This window comes from Ambystoma mexicanum, chromosome 1q, assembly GCF_040938575.1.
Source record: "Ambystoma mexicanum isolate Mex_15411 chromosome 1q, UKY_AmexF1_1, whole genome shotgun sequence".
Classification (NCBI taxonomy): Eukaryota; Metazoa; Chordata; class Amphibia; order Caudata; family Ambystomatidae; genus Ambystoma; species Ambystoma mexicanum.
The window spans coordinates 399,901,633-399,923,437 of record NC_090922.1 but is presented as its reverse complement, the minus strand read 5'-3'; the positions used below and the strand labels follow the sequence as shown (position 1 = coordinate 399,923,437).

Here is a 21,805-nt window from a genome sequence, read left to right as displayed (position 1 = left end):
GTGTTTGTGTTGCGTTTCTTTGACTCTTTTAATTTTGTCTTATTGAATGTTTACCTACCTGGTGAGAACAGGGCAGTAACCAGGCACCTGTTATAATTTAATTGCATCCATAGAGGAGACAGAGGATGGAGGAGGCAGAGGAGCCAGAGAGGGGAAAGAAGGGATAGCAGGAGAAGAAAGGAAGTTGATAAGGTGCAGAAGCATCTATCAAAAAGGAGGAGGTTGGCCTGAGGGCCTTGGACCAAGACGGTACAGTTTAGGCAAACATTAATGATGGTCTTGGAGGAGTGGCAGGGGGACAAGAGGGCCTCCCATTGGGTGCCAGTATTTATGGGTCAAGAGGAAAAAGGAGAGAGAACAGAGATCATATGGGGGGGGTCCATGGGCCTGGAGAAGGAATGACAAAGAGGATGTCGCTAAGGTTCTGTCTGGAAGAAGCACTGGTGTAGGTATCAGTGATAGGGGAGCCTGGGTTGGAGACCAGGATATCCCTTTTGAACTTCTTCCTGCAAGACGTAGTAGAAGGATAGGATAGTCGATAGAAAAGCAGTTAGAGAAGTTGGGTGAGACAGTGAGCACCATAGAGAGTGCAGAGTGGACGGGGAGAGAAGGGAGAGAGGAGAGTGGGGTGGAGTAGTGCTAGGGAGCAGGCAGGTGGGGAAACACTAGGCCAGGGGGGACACAGAATGAGGAGGGGCACACAGAGGACAGAACAATGACAGAAAGCAGATGCAATACATAGACAAAATTCAATTGCCAACGGAACCTAGAAGTAAGGAGTGGACACAGTAGGGGTGCAGGCAGAAAAATGTAAGCAAAACAAACTTGGATAACAAACAACCCAAAAAACAGAACAATCGACCATGGAACCTAGAATAAAAGAATGAACACAGCAGGGATGCAGGCAGTACAATGTAAGCAAACAACCATGGATAAAAAAAATGCCAAAAAAACAGAACAATCAACTAGGGAACCTACAATAATAGAAAGAACACAGCAGGGATGCAGGCAATGCAATATAGCCAACAACTGTGGAGAACAAAACCCAGGTCAGGGGACAGGGTTAGGAAAGGGGAGGGAAGCTAGAAAGGGGGAAGGAAAGGGCCCATGCGGTGTGTGTGGCTGAGTGGCAAGAAAGCAGCCTAGAGTTGCGAGGATGTGCACATAGCCTAAGATTCGAGTGAGTGCATGCAATCTAGGATTGTGAGGGAATTCACACAGCCTAGGATGCGAGGGAGCGCATGCAGCGAAGGATGAGAGGGAGTGCCCACAATCTAGGATTGCGAGGGAACGCATGGAGCCTAGGATTCAAAAAAGTGCATGCAGCCCAAGATGCAAGATAGCGTACGCGGCCTGAGATGAGAGGGCGCATGCATGGCCTAAGATGCAAAGAAGCGCGTGCAGCCTATGATGCAAGGTAGCACACTCGGTCTAAAATGCGAGGGAGCATGCGCGGCCTAAGATGCAAAGAAGCATCACAGCCTAAGATGTGAACTAGTGCAATCGGCCTAAGGTGGGAGGAAGCGCCCGTGACCTACGATGCGAGGGAGCACAAGTGAGCAGGGCACTGGGGGTGGTGTGGGTGGTTCGAGGGACAAGTCTCGGTGGGACAAACAACGTGTGTCAAGAGTGAGAAGGGGCACCAGGTAAGGGGGTGTTGCGTGAAGTGTAGCAAGCTAACTCTACCCGTAACTTCTTACCTGGCACCCACAGACAGGCGGGTGAGGTTGTCCGCACTCACTCTCTATGCCACAACCCCATTGTGGCCAAACACCCTTGTTGATCAGCACTGCAGCCTTGTCCTGCGTGGATGTAGAAAAGCATGCTACGTATTGTCAGGCAGTGTCTCCAGCACTCCTGCTTCGCTCAACACCGCAGCCTTGTTCTGCGAGTGCTTTGCCGCAGTGGGTCAGTACCTCAGTTCTTATAGGCACAGAAGCATAGATGTAGTGGAGTATGCTATGTATATTGTCAGGCAGTGTATCCTGCGCACCTGCATCATATCGCCGGTCCGATAGCACAGCGAGTAGAGCGCTCGCTTTGACATCTGTGCAGAGCCTGGTGATGCAGGTTTGAATCGCTGCAGGGCCAAACTCAGCCTTTCATCCTTCTGAGGTCGATAAATGAGCACCACATACCGTACCGTGGGTAATAATAAGCAGCGCTCAGATACCCGAGGGTTTGTAGCGCTATATAAAATGCAAAAAAAAAAAGAATCCCTCAACACCGCAGCCTTGTCTTGTGAGGGCTTTGCAGCAGAGGGTCCATACCTCAGTTCTTATAAGCATGGACGTATGGCTGTAGCGAAGCGTGTTATGCATATTCGGGCAGCGTCTCCTGCACACCTGTGTCACTCAAAACCGCAGCCTTGTCCTACAAGTGCTTTGCCACAGAGGGTCTGTACCTCAGTTCTTATAGAAACAGAAGCATGGACATAGTGAAGCGTGCTATGTATATTGTGGGGCAGTGACTCCTGTGCTCCTGCATCATTCAACACTGCAGCCTTGCCCTGCAGTGGCTTTTTCCCGCAGAGGGTCCGTACCTCGGTACCTATAGGCACTGAAGCATGGCCATAGCGAAGTGTGCTATGCATATTTAGGCAGCGTCTCCTGCACACCTGTGTCACTCAACACCACAGCCTTGTCCTGTGAGGGCTTTGCTGCAGACTGTCCATACCTCGGTTCTTATAGGCACAGAAGCGGGGACATCGCAAAGCGTGCTACATATAGCCTGGAAGCATCTCCTGCGCACTTGCATCGCTCAACACTCCGGCCTTGTCCTGCGAGGGCTTTGCCGCAGAGGAACCGTACCTCAGTTCTTATAGGCACGGAAGCGGAAGATGCAGAAAGCCAAGACAAAGAAAAGAGCTGGAGTGAGGTTGAGTGTTTTGTTGCAGTCTGCAGTAATTTAACTCTGAAGCAGACTGGTGTGCTGCTTGGTGCTTTCTTTGGACGATGCAGCTACAGTGGAACCTACAAGATGAACTGTGTTCCCTGTTTTCCCTGGAGGACCAGTTACTTGGTAACACATCCAACCATATAAACTGCCTTTCAGCGCAGAGCAAGGTGATGAGTGTTTTGTGGCATGCTGCGGTAATCTGCAAGAGAAAGCGTCTTTTCCACGTTGATGTGAAAGTGAGTATTACATCTATTTATATCATCCACTTCAAGTGCTATATATGACATCTGTTCTGCAGCGAGTACGGCTCATCATGTGCTTATGACTGAGTCTAATTGCCTCGAATTTTCAAAACATTTCCTAAATTCTGAATCAATGGTTAAGAAAACTGATCCTAATTACAATTTTATAGGGTCTCCCTTGTGCGGAATTAGTGACAATTCAATTTTAAATGCTGCTTCTAGCGCCCAGAATGCTAGTGTGTTGGGAATGGGCTTATACCAACAGGCCCACCAAGACTCGAGAATATCTCCCTCTTTGATTACCCAAATTATTCCAGACACCAATCTCTCATGCGCTCCATCTTTATGTATTCCGGATTCACCCAAGTCTATCGGCTCCTTCAACCCTGCATAGCCTCTTTCTAATGTAAGCTACAAGGCTGTTGCGAATGATTCTACGCATGCTGCAGGTTCAGCTATGCATGTACCAAATTTTACATAAATGTCGCTTGCAAAAGTATATGAAAATATACTGAACAAATTCTGAATATTATCACATATAAGTTATCATTTTTGAAAGGGTATGTTTATAGGATTACATGTGTGAAGCCTGATAGACTTGACCTATTTAATACTGATGAGTTATAATTTCCACCATCACAACCTGATCTGTGTAACAGATTTAAAGACACAGCACACTTCAGAGCAGGACTGTTTCCACTGTCAAGGGATGTGGCGCACAATAAAAACGCTTCCAATTGTATTAATTTCGGATTGTTAATGTTAACCTTAAAGGACATTTGTACTGCGCACTATCACCACCGAAGTGGTCCCCTGGCACTCTGTGCTTTGAGAATACAGCCAACCCATCTCACACCCCCCTTGACCCCGTGTCGCAATCGTCCATGAACCAGGCTGGTGTGTAATAATGAAATATTTATTTATATTTAAATTCAAATGGAATCAAACAGATTCAATATAGGGCAGCAATCACCAGTGTGGTGATAGTTACACAGCACATTGATATGATACACTTAATTTAACTTTCTGACATCAGATACATGAATGCAAATATGAATGGAAGCAAGGTCACTTTTTGGTCATACTTTTAGATGGCAAAACTGTTATGCATTCCCCCTGCAACACTCCCCAAAACCCCTGTTAACTAGGTTTTGTGTGGGTGGAAAGGAGTAGCAAGGAATCAGATATAAGAGGCAAAAATCAGATTTGAATTCTGACCTAGCACCCCAGAATGGGAGACCAAAGCGAAATGAAAACCCTTGTAAAATGTGCAAAATGGCATTTGGAATTCACAGGATAGTTAGAGATCAGTTTAAATGTGCGGTAGAATGAATAAGACAGGAATTCGTATGGCTGGGCTAAAGAGGCAAGAAATCTTACAAGCTAGAAGGCAAGGTACTAAACAACATGAATACAGGTGAGAAAATAGACTTTGGGAAGGAAAGCAGTGCAGCAAAAATCACACGTGGCAGATTTGCAATTCCTTATTTTTCACGGGTTTAAAAGAAGCCAACAGCCTAGGAAACGAGCCAAACAATCAAAATCAGAAATTGGGTTTTCTGATGAGGTACAAAGGCACATAACAGGCATGAGACTGAAGTGAAAGGATGACTTCTTATGGGTGACAGTATGGGATTCTTTATAGGAAAGGAAAATCGGATTTTAAAATGGAAACAATTTCACAGGAAAACTCGGTTTTGTTAGAAAAATTATTTGTTCCACTGCAACTGTATTTTAGTGGCTAAATTATTAAAGAAAGACACTGCACACAAGGAGGTTAATTTGCAATGTTAACCTATTCGCGCCGCGTTCATCCTTATGGGAAATTAACACATTTATTCAAAAGTAGTAGTCAGGACTTAAACAAAGGACTGAAATGCTTTGAAAAACACAGAGAGAGTAACACAGATTCTTCTAAGGACAGGATACACAGAGGATTCTGACAGTTTAGGAAGTTACTAGGGTACTTATAGGATTTTTTAGGGTTGGACAGAATGCAAGGTAACAGAGCGGGGCATGCAGTTTTTTACTGGAGAGGGTGATACTTACAAAACGCACTTGATCTGGGTAGTTTGGACAGCTAACCGGGTCTCTGGACAGTGGTAAAAGGATCTGGTCACCTGGGCAGCGGCAGGCTCTCCTCTAGGGAACAGCTGGGCAAAGACAGATCTGGTCACTAGATTCTCCCAAAGGGATCAGCAGTCTTTCCTCCTTTCTCCCTGAATTATTGGGATTTTTTTGTAGGATAGGTGGTTCTATCTGGATCTGGATTAGGATAGGTGGTTCTGCCTGGATCTGGATCTTGGAATCTTGCAGGGTGGATTTTCGAATGTTGAATCTCTGAAGGTCTGGATTTTGAATGTCCTGAATCTCCCTATGCCTCCTTCTTATATAGGCAGGATGAGATCAGAGGATTTTTACAATGTGGGCGGAAGTAATCTGAACATACCCCTGGAGGGGATATGTCAGGCTATGGGTGTATTGGTTCCAGGGAAGTGGCATCAGTTTAAGTGTGGGTGTTTTATGACTGGCTTTGTTTCACCACAGTTACTTTGATCAAAATAAGGCATGGCACAAAACTCTTATATTTACAAACATCACCATTATAAAAATCAGATAGGCAAATCCCATATTTCACAAGAAACATGCTGGTTCAAATGCCTCATCTGTGCGATGCTGCTTCGCCCTTTTGGCACTCTTTTGCAATTTCTCATGGAAAACATTTTATCAGAAATTCTACAAATAGCAACACATAAGCCTAACTGTGTCGGGCATATTTTCATCAAGTTTCATATCTGTGCCATTTATGCTTTCCCCAGAAATGCCTTTTTACTGCCGTTCGTGTCCATCACATGTCAGTAAGATCCACATGGGCTTATTTTACTTGTTCAAAAATTACATTAAAACTGTCATAATTTCACATTACTGCTTCTTTAGATTACTGAAACAAATGTTTTAATGTAAAAAGTATTTTTAATCAAATGGGCTGGATTCTTCCCCAAATGTGGGCGGTCTTTCCAACCCCCAGCCAAATGTTTTCCCTTGGTCAGCTTGCACAGGGGTTGCCATGACTCCCCCTTTGAAGTCCTCCAGTTTGAATGGGAGGGAACTCACCTTGGTCCATTGTCCCTTGCTGGGCAAATGCCAGCCAGTCTGACGAGGTTGCGAATTTCCACACCTTGGCCCTCTCACATTTGTAAAGGGCCTTCCTTTCCCAAGGGGCTGGATACCTTTGAAGTGCCTGCCTTGGCAAACTGGTTCTGGAGTCTTCAAACATGTTTTTTTTTCTTTTTCTCTCTTTCTTCCCCAGCACCCAAGTCCTTTTAAAAAAAAATATATAATATACATTTAAACCACTCCAGCCCCACACATAGAGTACTGTTTCTGTGTGAATATTGGGAGGATTTCACATTTAGCTTTCAAAAGAGCAGTGTTCTTGCTTTAACAAAAGCAGATTTCACAAGTGTGTTTATTTCAGTTCATTTTGAGATTCCCAGTGTGGATTCTGTTGCACACATTTTCTTTGGCATTAACTTTCTGAAAGCTTTTCATAGCTCTGGTCAGTTTCTGTACACAAGGATATGCTTGGCAAATGGGTTCTCTGAAACTGACATATAGCAAATTAGTTAACTTGTTACCAAAAGTAAATTCAAGCTGTGTTTCAGTAGAAATAAGAATTCTTGGCCTTTCAAGTATTTCCCAGCACGTCAGCTGCTCTGGGAATGCTTTTGCCTCACCTCTTACTACTAAGCAGAAATGAAACGTGCCAGGAGGGTTTTCCTTGATGGGCACAATCTTTTTGGAAAATGAAACAGGAGCAAATGTCAAAGCCGCCTTTGCAGTCATGTGCACAGTTTTAGTATTCAAAATGACAGAACAGAAAGAGGTGATGCCATTCTGAGCAGAGGTAATTTTCGGCTGGATTTAGATGACAGAAGCAAATGCAGCCATTCTTTGTAGTGGCAGTGTTGAAAGCTTGCCACACCTGCGCCAGGGAAAGAAAGCACAGCCGCTTTTGAGGAGGGGGGAATTGGGTTTTTGTTGTAGGTTTTATTTTTTGTTGGGGCTGGCAAATGTACTCCACATAGATCACCTACGGACCTAATCAACAAATCACGTGTTTGATGTAGATAGAGTTTTGACGGTTGCTACATGAAGTTGGATGAGTGGGTTACAGCAACTGTCTATAGCCTGCCCACTTTTATATATGAAACTCAGCCACGTTCTGTTAATGATGACATGAGTGCCGTGCATTAGCACTGTTGCGACCCAACCCAATTTCTGATGTGACGACTAATATGAATTTTAATGGCACTGTTAAATTGTCACCTGTAAACCAATAAGGTGAGGGCAAAGAAATCTTAAAATCTTAAGGATGTTCCTAAGCGGAAAAATAAATGCTCCCATACATTTTTAAGGAGTTTAAAAACAGGCCAGTCTTATCATGAGGAGGACTGCTTCCCAGAGGCGACTGTAGGCACAACGCTACAAGCAGTGTCGGTAGTGGAGGATTGACCCCAATACTCTCTGTGGCAAATGTTGCACAAGACAGCCATGTTGTTTCCCCTCTCTGGAATAAAAAAAAGAAACAAACTTCTGTGGCAAGTGGAAAGAGCTCAAGAACCCACTTTCTAAAGCTGATAAAGGAAGAGGAACTGTTACTGGACGTCAGTATTTTGTCTACATATTCGGACACAGATATTGATCAAGTATATATGTCAGATGAGCCCAGAATGGTCTCTCCTTATACTATTACAATGGCCGCAAATCTTCAATTTATGGGCAACTCATCAGGATCTGTCAACATGAGCTCTTCCAAATGTTCATCGGCTCATATATTTTTCTCTCAGGCCCAATGTGAATCTTATACTGGTGCAGGCACATCTGTTATTCAGCAATGTTTTGGCCTGTCTGCTTGTCTGTCTGCATCTACTTCGCAGCCCACCTCTGTCTTTTTGTTTACTACTGTTGAACCCTTCTCTGGCTTGTATGTGATTTAATCCGTTTCGAATAACTGTGCAATTTCTTACTCTGGTTAAAAGACGGAGGAAATTGATGGAGAGATTACTGACGAGCAACACGGTACATGATTGGCATTTTCAGCTCTCCATGGATAGACTGTCACCTGGGAGTGTGCCTCAGACTATGCCTTGCATGGCTCCTCAAAATGACTCCACTTTAGTTCGAAAGCCTACCTTGTCCAATTTTCTGATTATCTTGTCCTAGATGTGGAACGTTTCTTTGAGGATTCTTGTTGGAGTTCTTTTAAATAGACAATATATATTCACTCTGTTTTCTGAAACTTCGAGCCTTCATTTGCTTTCCAAAAGAGACATTGGGCCTCATTACAAGTCTGCCGGTCCAGAAATACGGGTGCCAGTAGCAACAACTGGCACCGTTTATGGACCGGCAGACTACAACTCTGACCTGCCGGGTGCAACGCCCCTGGAAAACATAGTTGTCCCAGAAGCACCGGCATCATTAGCAACGGTGCTGGTGCTTTCGAATCCCTATTCCCATCGAGTCCTATGGGACTCCACAGTAGAATAACATTTTCCGCTGTCTGACTTCCTGGGCCACAGGTACTTGTAATGTCCCAGTGGCACCGGGAAGTCCAGGGGCGGAAACATTGTTATGGGGTTGGTGGCAACCCTCCGGTGGCACCGGTGGGGTACCACCAACCTCGTAATGAGGCCCGGAAATAAAGGTGCCAGTAGCAACATACTGGCACCGTTTATGGACTGGTAGACTACAACTCTGAACTGCCGCGCGCAACAGCCCTGAAAAGCAAAGTTGTCACAGAAACAACGCCAGCATTAGCAACAGTGCTGGTGCTTCCGAGTCCCTATTCCCATGGAGGGGGAGCAGTGTTAAGGGGTTGGTAGCTGATGAGTTAGCACCAACCTCATAGGGCCATTGACCAGGTTGAATTTATTTATAAGTAGAGGATAGATGGGGTTACATTATATTTTTATTCATGGGTAATTAGAAATGTTTTGAGTGAAGCACAAGCTCTTCTGACATTTGGCTATGATGTATTTGGTACTATGGGTATAGAAAGGCTGCCTGTTATGGGCTTCCAATCTCCATTACATTATCTGGATGAATATGAATCCCCCAGGGAGCCTTTAACAGTGAGCATAAGACATGGAAATAACAATATAGGGCTGATTCAGAGAATTGTTTCATAATGGTGCAATCCCATAGGAAAATGTTCTGTGAATCAGGCCCGATAGGTATAGTCCAAAAACCGATACACAGTAACAATAAGAAATGTACCCCTATTGTTAATTCCCTTCATGGGTCAGCTCCACATCTCATCTGACAAACTGACTAATGTGAATGCTTGCATTGTCGTTCTTGGCAACTTCAATAGTGAATGTTTAGACCCCAGTCATTACCCTTATGGTAACCTACTGTTCTCTCCATCCAAATCCAGAGATCAGAGTCACAGGATGTATTCATTTTTATTTATTGGGTATATATAATGCACCTATACAGCAAAATGGCATTTCAAGGTGCACAGATTAGACTGAGATGGACACATGGGACTTGTTAATGGCTAACAGTAACATTATTGAAGATTGCCTCCCACACTATACATTGAAATGCTCAAAAATCATTTTTTTTGATTTTGGATTATTTCTTTATTGCAAGAGAATTGTATACACAATGTTGAAAATGTGATGTTATGGATATGCCATTGAGTGATCATTGCCCGCTATCTTTGATATTTTCTGAAACTATTGATTGTGCCAGCCTTAAATTGATTGTACGTCCCACAGATCATTCACTTATCTGGAGGGCTTCCTTTTCCGATCATTTTAACCATGTGGTAACCAAATGTTTTAACTCTGGCTCTACTGCCTTGGTTGATCATAATAGTTTTGTATGTACAATACATCCTTTAAGAGGGCTAACAACTGATAAATATCTGTGCAGAGCTATGTCACCAAAGCCTATGCATAAACATGTTTTTGACAAGTTTATTCTGGCAGAAAAAGGAACTTTGTTAGAACATTAGGAAATTGAATCCCTAGGATAGTAATTTTAACATATACTCTTGTAAACTTAAACATTACTTTTCTAAGTGGCTCAAATCTCATTGCAATATGATGGCTATTAGGGTGTCCAGTCATAATGTCGAATCAATAATGTCGAATTACAAAAATGTCGAATCCAAAAAGTCGAAAACAAAAATGTCGAATTTTTATTTTTTTTATTTATATATTTTTTTTGGGCTCCGGGGGTAAAAAAAAGGGGTAAAACAAAAAAAAAATTTAAAAAAGGGGGATTGGGGGGGGGGGGGGGGACCCCCCCATTTTGAAAAAAAAGCAACCAAAAAAAAAAATTCGACATTTTTGTTTTCGACTTTTTGTTTTCGACTTTTTGACTTTCGACATTATTGGATTCGACTTTTTGACTATAAACCGGCTATTAGAGATGTGGAAGCCATGCTTTGTTGCATTATCTAAAAGGATGCTTGTGCTTTTTGGTGATTTAATAATACATCCTGGAGTACAACATTTTATACAAGCCTAACCAATTTCTGTTGAAGAGTGGAAAAAGTATCTTACAATTCTATACTTATGATTGCATAAAGGGAACTTTAATTGTAGATTGGATTCATACTAGGCCGATCATTTACATTCATTTTGATTTGAAGGCAATATATCGCAGTATTCAGAAGTGCAAATTATCAAATGCTTCGATAGCTATTTAGAGTCTATTTAATTATATTTTAAATACTAATTCGCTGAATACCTCGTGGAAAGGAACATTGTTGGTTTTGATTTTTATAACGTGGAGACAGATTAGATCCATCATATTATCAGTCCATCTCTCGTCTAGATTCCTCCAGTAAGATATTTGCAAATCTCTTGCTTGGAGAACTAGAGAGCTGGGCAAACTCTGTCCAATGCCTTGATTCTTACCAATTAGGTTTTAGAAAAGGCGTAGGAACTTCCCTGAACTGCCGATTGTTACAACTGATGAGTAATCAAGCCTTAACTGAGAAAAGGCCAATTTGTTTGGCCTTTGTGGACATTTCTCAGGCTTTTGATTGCCATAAGGGTAAGACTCTAGGATAAACTCCAGAAAGTCAGTTGTCAATCTATGTCATTAAGTATTTTAGTGACCCTACATTCTGAGATGCAAATAAAAGTGAGTCTCAACCAGCGGGGCACAATCACAGGGTGGATCATACCACAGCATGGCCGTCACCATGTCTGCATTCTGGGTCAATTTATGTTTAATATATATTGGTGACATTGATGCCTCATTGGGACAAGTCCACGCTAATCCACCCAAATTAGGAGGCTTGCTCCTCCATTATTTAGCAAGCGCAGATGATATTGTCTTGTGCAACCTCACTTCAATCGGACTACAAAGATCATTGGCAGCAGTTAATGAATACTCTATGGATCTTGGCTTGTGATTGAATAAAAATAAATCTAAAATGTTAGTGAAAAATCCATCCTGGAAATCAAAATCGACAAAAAAATGTTAATTGGTACATTCATGAAATGTCCCTAGAAAGGATCTCTAATGTTAAGTCGCTGGGGTAACATTCTACTAAAAATCAGCGAAACAGAATTCCTACACTGCTTTTGAGGGCTTCCGCCACAGTAGCTGCAACTCAACTAAGACTATTGGATAATAGGTATGGAGTTTTTCAATGTTACCACTGTTTCAATTTTGCCACCAACAAGTTGTACTGAAAAGTCTGTATGTATCGCTTGGATGGTCTAAGATTGAAGCACTACTATGGCGAAAAACATTATCTATCCTACAATGTGTCCCTCAACATCAGTAAAACGCCATGAACTTGGCCTAATTTCTTGAAACGCTCATATTAATTAGAAGTGTCTGCAACTTTATGCCAAGGTATTATCCCCTCCATTAGATAGTTTGTTCTTGTCACTGAAACAAGCAGGTCGTCTTGTAATTGCAAGGATTTATTGGCTTGGAAATGTAAATGTCATTCTTCCTTACAATATGTTGATTCCGCTATAGAAGTACTTGCTCAGTCCCCCTCGAGGGTTAAGAAAAAAGGCACTTGTGGTGGACTGGATAAATAACAGATTGTTGCTGAAGAACTATCATCTGTTTTATCATTTTAGAATGGAGATCTAACCCTTTAATATGATTGCAGCTTATTTATGTAAACATCCAATGTAGGCATTTAGAAGTGAACTGTTAAGGCTAAAACATATGTATCCAACACGTGAGGCGATTGGAGCTAAAGAGAAGTTTCTTAGGAATAAGATACTTTGCAGATATTGTGCAACCGAAATTGAGACCATAAGGCATTTGGTCATAGAATGTGTCTCTTTTTGTATTTTATGCACAGAGAGAATTGGGAAATGTGTGCACAACCTGAACACTCTGGCGGCTCAATAGATTTGGATTCAAATTTTAGGTGGACATAAAATCTCTTCGAACATTGCTGTCTGACAATGTTTGAAACATGTTTTAGGTTGATCCTTTTAACTCTTTTTCTCTTGTCTTCAAATGAACTGACTGGTATTAAGTGTTTTTTAATTAAGATTGAAATGTGTAAACGTTTATTTTAAACTGTTTACACACTAATAAATAAAACAAAACAAATTAAAAGAAAATAGAATTGTCAGGCCATGCTGCTGCAATATGGAACCGAACCCTTCTATCTAAGATGCGCCACCCTTAACAAACATTCAGAAAATAATACAACCTCAACTCTCTCCCAATTTAACCTATACAAGCCAGAACATTGTGCATTGTTGCAGCCGAGCAATTGACGCACAGGACCTAGGAACTGCGGATTCAACAGGTGACGGTAATCAAGGTAATTTCCCCTGTCTTCTCCATCTTGGATTCCCACTACACACTGCAGCAGTTGCCTCTGCAGCCATGGATCACCATCTCTTTTCCTTTACAGATGGATAATACCTCTGGTTTCTGATACCGACAGGATCCCATGAACGTGTAAAAATGTTGCCGGCTGCTATCTGGGTAAGTAACACTGATAAACCTTCTTCTTTCAGTAATCCAGCTTCCTACATTGGTATCACACAGTCCATGGTCATCCATGCTGGTGGCTCCATGGACTATATGCTTCTTTCCGCAATCCTGTCTAGGACCTCACGGGGGGGTAACCTCCTTACAAATGGGGTTTTAGGTACATTCAGACAGTTGCTCCATACAGTACCATGAATGGAATGGAGACCCTTAATCCTCCTATGGGGCCTTCACCACAGAGCCGGTGACCATCATTGTTGCCCCAGAAGACCTAAGTTCCATCCCCTAGTACCTGCACAAGCAAAGAACAATTTATCAACAGTATTACATTACAGCAACTACCCCAAATAAGTGTAATAACAGATGGTATGTAGGCATACTGGGCAGGAGACGTTTGTAGCTGGTCAAAGTACAAAAATCAAAAATTACCATTACGGGGTGATGATAGTTGCCTTTTAGTTAACGTGAAACCTATCATCTAAAGGAAATGTGAAAATGCTATATATAATAACCTTTGAGCCATAGGATGGATCAGTACAAAACCTTTAAAACATAATGTGTGGCCAGGCCCCCCAAAACCGGAAAGGTGAATTCAAATCCATGTTAGAATTCCAAAGATATAAAGGGTCACAAAAGGGGTGTGTGTTGTAGGATGGACCCAAAAACTGATCAATAAAAAATCCCTGCAGAAGGGGTTAAAAATGAGGGCATGGCTTGCAAGGAAAAAACTAGGTTTTATTACATGCAAATATGGCAGGTAGTATCAGTCAGTCCCATAGAACTGAAAACTGAAACCAAGCTCAACACGCCTACTCTAAGTTACATCTTTTATAGCACAAAACCACAAGGTGAAACATATCAGATACAGCATAATCCAACGTTCTCCATCCCCAATAGTTCATTTGCCTATTGGTTGTGCGTGAATATCTATATACAACTCCTTACAAGATAACCTAATTATGCCATCAGCAGAAAACACTGTGATGTGATTGGTCCATTATACCCAGGTAAAGTGTTACAACAATGTACTTTCCTTATTGGTGAAGACAACTTTGGACAACTCATGATGTGCATACCCCTGAGAGGACCCAATCAGAAAGCTAGTATGAAGAATGAGGTCAACCCCACTTGGTTATTCAATGACTTCCTCATAAGGGTTGTGTCTTAATGCTAATTGTTTGTCTTGTCACTAGCTTTGTTGCAGGTCGAAATACTTATGAATATGTATATGTACCAGACAATGTCCATGGAGTAGGCTCAGAAAGCACTCCTAATTCCATTAACGGAAACAGAAGATCTCCAAAATGAAACAGGAAGGAGTGTACTGGGTACACCCAGAATTAGGCATTGATTACTAAATGATAAAATGGATATTTGAACAAAATAACAGAATGTTTTTCCAATATGTTCTGAATTAGGTAGCTTCAAAGCAGGTTACAGTTTAGCTGTTGAGAATCTCACTCTGTCTAAAAATAATAATTGGCTGTCATGATCACAGGCAAGGTATCAAGCATAAACTCTCAGAAGAATTGGACTTCAGCCTATCGCACTTGGGGTTTTCATAAGAAAAGGCTGGGTGATAAGGAATTTCAGTGAACAGTATGGAAGTGTTGAATACCTAAGATGGCCACCAGGGGGAAGTTCAGAAAGCTATTTCGTTGCTATATTCATGGCACTCTGTTATGTATATAAGCCCCGCCCACTGTGGAATCTCCGCTTCGCGTTGACTCTGCCTAAAAGCAGTTCAACATTTACCTCGGTTCCATTGGAAAATCCTGACGTGTTCACAGAAATCCTTGCTCTGCTCAGTTTCCACAGTTCTCTCATATTTTTTCCTTTCCACTTCGTTTTCTTCTGCTGCGCGTCCATAAATTCCTAATTTCCGTCCCCTTTTCTCTGAAGCAGTTTTCTGTCACTTGCTCGTACATTGATAGGCTGTTTCATTCCCTAGCATATTCGTTGTACTTGAAGCTGAATTTTCCTGCTACGAAAAAAGCAAATATTGTCGAATGCAAAAACATTGTATAAAGTTTGTAACAACCTTCAATTGTATCCATTTGGATCTCACCGCTCAGTTGTGTGAACTAGTTTTCTCTAAAAACTCTGCCGTTTTGGCGTACGCAAGTTAAGTTATAATTAAATGTGCGTGTACACAAATTGGTACGACCCAGTTCCTGGAATTACATTCTACATTTGAAATTCTGCTACATCAATTGTTTGTTAACGCTTAATACTGGAACTTTTACTTCAGCGCAACCATTCCATATGTTCCATTCTCAGTAGGAGAACAACTAAGTTAGCAGTTACTAGTTTTTGAAGAAAAGGAGAAAGGTGGTGCATTGACATTTTTACTGAGAGCATTATTATTGAACCTTGCAGGGTCTACCAGTCCTTTTCTACCTGTAAGAATTCTGAGGAACGTCCATAGACCCGGTGCCCCCGCAGAGTTCAGGTAAGCGTTACATTGGCTCAACATAATTCAGCATCTAGAACAACATCCAACATGTCTGCCAAAATACACCAGGAGCACTGATAAAGCTTTTGCAATAAAGTTGTCAGCCAAATTCACGAACACAGCATCAGACAAGATGCGAAAAGACTGATTCACTTGCATGCATGCTTAGACATACTTTTGGTTACAAACATTTGGTTGCTAAAATGAACGTAGACAGTACAGACACGCGCTGCTGAAATGCAGCACAGACGTGTTTGACAAGATGCAAGAGCAACAGCATCACTTACAGACATTGTTGTAACTCTTGAATGCACAGGCAACCTGGAACCAGTAGTTATGCAATGCAATAGCAGGCTCTTGCCAAACATTTGTGGGTGGTTAAAAACAACTGTATGAAGTTAGTGAATATGTATAAGTGATGGTCGCTGTAGAATAAGAAATCTTTAAACCAGATGATATTCTGCTTACATATATATTTGTGGGTCAGATTTAGAAGTGGCAAGCAAACAGATTGAGTCCTCACCCCTGAACAATGAGGTGAGTGGCTCACTAATATAAAATACCAAGTTTCTATAATCTAATTGGTGGATTATCAACATTCCTTGTTATGTGTTACACCGTGCAGAATGGAATGACCTGAGGAGATCACGAAAAATGCTAAGACTATGATTGGTCATGCAGAATTATATGTATTGCCCTCTATCATTTATGATAAAAAGAATGCATAGCACCAAAATACATTAAAAAATAGTAAACTTTAGACTGTGTGTAATCAATACACATATTAGTTCTGTTTATATTCCACAGACATGGTGACACAGGATCCCATATGTGGGCATATTGAGTAGTATATCAGTCCAGATGAAGGCCACCAAAATCTAGAGCATAAAGAAGCCCAGAAGGCCGAAACAATGGGTGTCGACCCATAGTATGATATTGAAATAACAACCCACTGTACAGAAAACACGGGATTGGTAAAGAAAGAATGTGAAGACATTGCATCAGAATTTTGATGGCTCAAAAAAGAAATACCTAATAATAGAGACTTTGAACACGAGCCAATTAGCTAGTCCTATGTAGGAGAAAAGGTTGAAATCAAAAATTGCTACATAGATTTACAATTAAGAATGCATTTTATGTGCATGTGTTTTGTTAGTTTTGATTAGATAATCGTGTCACCCGATTTCAAATTGAAGATCTACATCTTTTCCTGACATCAGCTGTGAAGATCTCTACATTACTGCACCTCACTCTTCCTCATCACAGTACAAAATTAGGACTCCTACCTTAACCCCTACATTCCTCTTCCTTGACAAGGTAACTAATTAGTCATCCTACCTTTACCCTCACATCACGCTTCCTTGACAATGTGTCAAATTGTAACCTTTAACCCCAGATCCTTCTTCCTTGTCCCAGTATCCAGTAGATCTTATCTTTACCCTCACATCCATCTTCCTCGTCCAAGTACTCAATAGTAATCTTATCTTTGCTTCCACATCCCCCTCTTCCTTATCTCAGTACCCAATGATATGATATGATAGGTTATTTATAACACGCTTAATACCCAGAGGTTTCTAAGCGTGTACCCGGGGATCAAAACTGTGGTACTTGTGTCGTCCTTCTTCCAAGGTGAGCATGTTGCCCCTGAGCTATTCTCCCGATCAATAGTAAACTAACATTTACAACTACACCCCCATCCTCGTCACAGTCCTCCACTACCCCACCTCACTCTTCCTCAACACAGTGCCCAACTACCCACACCTCATTCTTCCTTATCACAGTCCCCCACTACTCCCATTGCACTCTTCCTCATCGCAGTCCCCCACTAATCACACCTCACTTGTCCTTGTCACAGTCCCCACTACCCTACCTCACTCTTACTTATCACAGTCCCCCAATACTACCATAACACTTTTCCTCATCACAGTCCTCCACGACCCCACCTCACTCTTTCTTGTCACATTCCCCAACAATCACACCCGACTCATCCTTGTCACATCCCCACTGCCCCACCTGCATTTTCCCCATCACAGTACCCCACTACCAAACCTCACTCTACATTATCACATACCCTAATACCCCCAACTCATTCTTCCTCGTCAAAGCCCCCCACTACCCACCTATATTTTCCTGATCAGTCCTTCACTGGTCCCATGCACTCTACCTCATCAGTCCCACACTAGCCCTACCTCACTCTTCCTCATCACAGCCCCCACTACTCCACCTTGATGTACACTGTCACAGGCCCCCACTACCTCACCTCACTCTTCCTCATCACACTGCTCCATTATCCCCCACCTGGCTCTTCCTCTTCATATTTTGTCACTACCCCACCTCACTCTTCCTTGTCTCAGTCTGCCACTACCATCACCTCACTCTTCCTCATCACAGTCCCCACAAACCCACCTCAAACTTCCATATCAAAGTGCCCCACTACCCCACTTCACTCTTCCCTGTCAGTCCCTGAGTTCCCCACCTCCCTCTTCCTCCTCACAGTCCCGTTCTAGCCCCACCTCACTCTTCCTCGTGACAGTCTGAGTCTGCCACTAACTCCAACTCACCCTTCCTCGTTACAGTCCCTCACTAACCACACCTCACTCTTCCTTGGCACAATCCCCCATTACCACCACCTCACTCTTCATCACAGTCCCCACCACCACCTCACTCTTACATGTCACAGTCCCCTGCTACCCCACCTCACTCTTCCTCATCACAGTCCCTCACTACCCCACCTCACTCTTCCTTATAAAAATCCCTGCTCACCCTCCCTCCTTATTCCTCATCCCAGTACCCCAATAGTAATCCATTGCATTACACAGCCTCCTTGTTCTACATCCCAGTACACTATCAGCAATCCATTCTTATCTAGCAGACATAGAAAAGATGAAATTATTGATAAACCCAATATTACGTACTGGAAGAATACATATTGATAAATCATATGACATCAGTTACATAATCAGAAAAAGGCAGATTACAGAAGCTGGGAGGTATAGAATACAAACCCATGACATTGCGTAATAAAACGTTAGTTAAGGGACAGTTAAGGTGAATACGTTCAGTGCAACAAAGCTCTTGAAATTTAGTTAACAACATTAGCTGATGACCCTCAAGGTGAAGTAATCCAATGCAAAGAATCCCTTGAATTCAGTGAAAAAAAACTTTAGTTGAAGTGACGTTAAGGTGCCGATTTAATGCAAACACAAGCCCTAAAATTCGACAGCTGTTGACAGCAATAAAAACATAACTATGGGGCCCTCATTGGGCAGCTCCTAAGCATCACTGATGACATCACACATAGCATAATTTATAGCATCATTAGTGTCACCACTGGTACAGCGGATCATTCATTCAAGTAGAGCGATGCAACATTTAAAAAGTGTGTTTCTGCATATAAGTATGGATTTAGGTAAACATGCTGTTCATTTACAACCATGATATTCTTACACACCAGAGTTAATCTGTATTGAATGAGTATTTACTGTGATGAGATACTCTAGTACCTTTATGACTCTGTTCTAATAATAGTCGCCTATGCAAAGAAGACCTTTGGGTAGTACAATTATTACTTAGATACTGACAGTAAGTAGTCTGATATTTGAAGATACAATGATTTCAGAAACTTTTCCATCTCATGTATGTTGCATTATTTGGTGGTCTGGTGAAACATCATCATTTTACAACCCAAATGCCTTCTTTGCATAGTGTGGGGTATAAATTCAGCCCCTGAGTGATAGGCCATGTAAGGCCCTATTGTGAGAATGAAGCTGGCTGATGTTGAAACCCATTGGAATATTCATGCCAGTTCAAACATTGATTTCTGACATAAGGCCTAGTGAAGGAACACAAATGGACCTAGTTCAACTTTCACAAAAATGGACAGGCGCTTAAGTGAAGGAAAATGCACCTGAGAACTTAGAATTGCAGGATGTGCCCAATGCCTGTGTGGCTGAAAATGCGGTTTTCATTAAAATATGATAAGCTACCATTTCATTTAAGGATACAAACGACAGCATGTCACCTTGACTTCAATGCAGCACAGGACTGGGATCCAGAAATCTAAAGTGAAGCCAAGCACTCTGCATTTGTGACAAATAAAACTCTTACTTTTCAACATTCAAAATTACATAACTTAAAAGGTGATGCCTACTTGTTGTAGAAATGAACACTAGTTTCCTATGTTAACTGCGGTTTATGTGTGAATAATACTGAAAGTGAAATTCATATCTTTTTCATTATTGTATTAAAGAAAGATTTAATTCCTGAAGAGTAGGCCCAGATACAGTACAAAATGTTATATGGTAAACACATCTTTTCAATTTAAAATGCTATTCAATTAGAATTATGTATGTCGCTTGTTTTCCCCACTGAACTGAAAGGTCTGTGCATCTGAAACTTTGAACTCAAGACCTTTGGGCCAGGCCCACCAGGAAAAGCTAGTCTGGTTTTCAGGTGACAATGCAAAGAAATATAAAGTGTTAGAAACAAATTGTGGGAGGGTAAGATAAGCCAGCCAACAGGATTGACCACTTGGACTAGCTTGACCACAATAAAGTGCCTATCAGAGCCTCTAATGGATCTTCAAAGACTGTTTAGGAACAGACATTACTGATAAGCAGCTGTTCAAGTCATGTTATTCCAAGAAATGGAATTGTCTGGATTTTCTGAAATGTGACACTGAGGCTTCTATATTAATGTTTTGCCATAACATGGGACACATTTTCCTTAATAACAGGAGGACCGAGCATCGCATTGCATCCAGGACTCATATGACCATCAGTACTATGTAAGTATTAACCATATGTGATGATTAGAATTTGAGTTAGGCCTTCTCATATTTGTAACTATTTCAGCACAGGAACAAACCACAAAAAATAATAGCTTCTCCCAAGATGGTTGTGCAAAATAAAATCAGTATTCCTCGATTCACCACAAAATGTAGATTTCAATAATATATTTATGCACTTATCTGAAACGTGGAAGTATTTGCCATGTAGTGAGATTTTGAGAAAAAAATGTAAAAACATATTTTGAAATGATGCATTTTTCTTCTCCCCATTACGCATAATACAGACCTCTAAACTCCCTGCCCTACCAGCTGGAAGTGGGCGGATTAGTGGGCTGGAGAGAAAGAGAGATGTCCAATCCGCAGGGTGGGAACATTCATAATATGTAAGTGTCATCAGCACTATAATATGAGTTTTCAATCTAAAGGGAGACAGAAGGGTAAAAAGAGGAGAGCAGACTTACAACATCAGAGAGCTGACAAAAAAAGGAAGGCTGATCCCCAGGAGATCAGATAAACAGGAGACCATGGGACACTTTCTGGGGACTTTTGTCTGGAAGCTCGGAGCCCTATCTGAGAGAGAGGCTTACAATCTGTATGGAGGGACCTTGCTGTGAATAGAGACCAGAGGTGTGAGCTGCTTACCTATTTCTGAAAGAGGGTCTGAAATCTAGCTGGCCTCCTGAGCTAAGAACAGAGATCTCCCCTGTCAGCAGATATATCCCAAAGCTATCAATTGTGTGGGGAGCCATGTGCCTTAATCCCTTTCCGTTAGTGGGTGTGGGCAAAATGTTGTAGACCTTGGTCATATTTGACAACAAAATATCACATAACGAATTCCCTTAGTGCCAAACACCATATGCATTTTAACCAGACGTTTGTGGGAAAGCTGTCTGTTTTAACCTCTTCCTTTTCATTAGTGGGTGCTCTTTCATTAGTGGGAAGGGGAATAAAAGCATTATACCCTTTGCTTATTTAGCTAAAAATGTAATTTAATTAATTCCCATAGGGTAGGCTACCACAGGGTGATGTTTTTTGTCAAAATTCAAAACTGTCAAAGATGATCCCAGTCCACAGTAAATTACTCTAGTCTTTAATGTAATTGGGTAACCTTGCTGTTCATTTGGATGTGCTAGTGTCCCCAAAATGAAAATCCCAACACTCTGCCTTCCCTGTGAAAATAAATTGTCCCAAACTAATTGTTCCATTCATTGCAAATTCCCCAAACCCTGCATTTCATTTCAATGTGTATTCCCCAAGCAATTTCCCCATTGAATTCATTTCCGATACCTTGCCTTCAAACCAAAGGGGTCATATATAAGTGATGCCTGCGGGTGGGGTATTGCTAGGAGAAAAGAGCATTGTGATAAGCCAAGCAATCACTGTGTGTAAGTTTCCTCTCTGTTAATGTGCAAAGAAATCCTA

General features: G+C 41.8%; 1 long non-coding RNA gene across 1 annotated transcript; it reads left to right on the top strand.

The window, feature by feature from the left end:
• Window positions 1–3,069: 3,069 nt before the first annotated feature.
• Window positions 3,070–20,382, top strand: LOC138521394 (uncharacterized). Its single transcript, XR_011283034.1, has 4 exons — window positions 3,070–3,134; window positions 13,060–13,133; window positions 15,519–15,591; window positions 20,330–20,382. It is a non-coding gene; the product is annotated as an uncharacterized lncRNA (long non-coding RNA).
• Window positions 20,383–21,805: the final 1,423 nt, after the last annotated feature.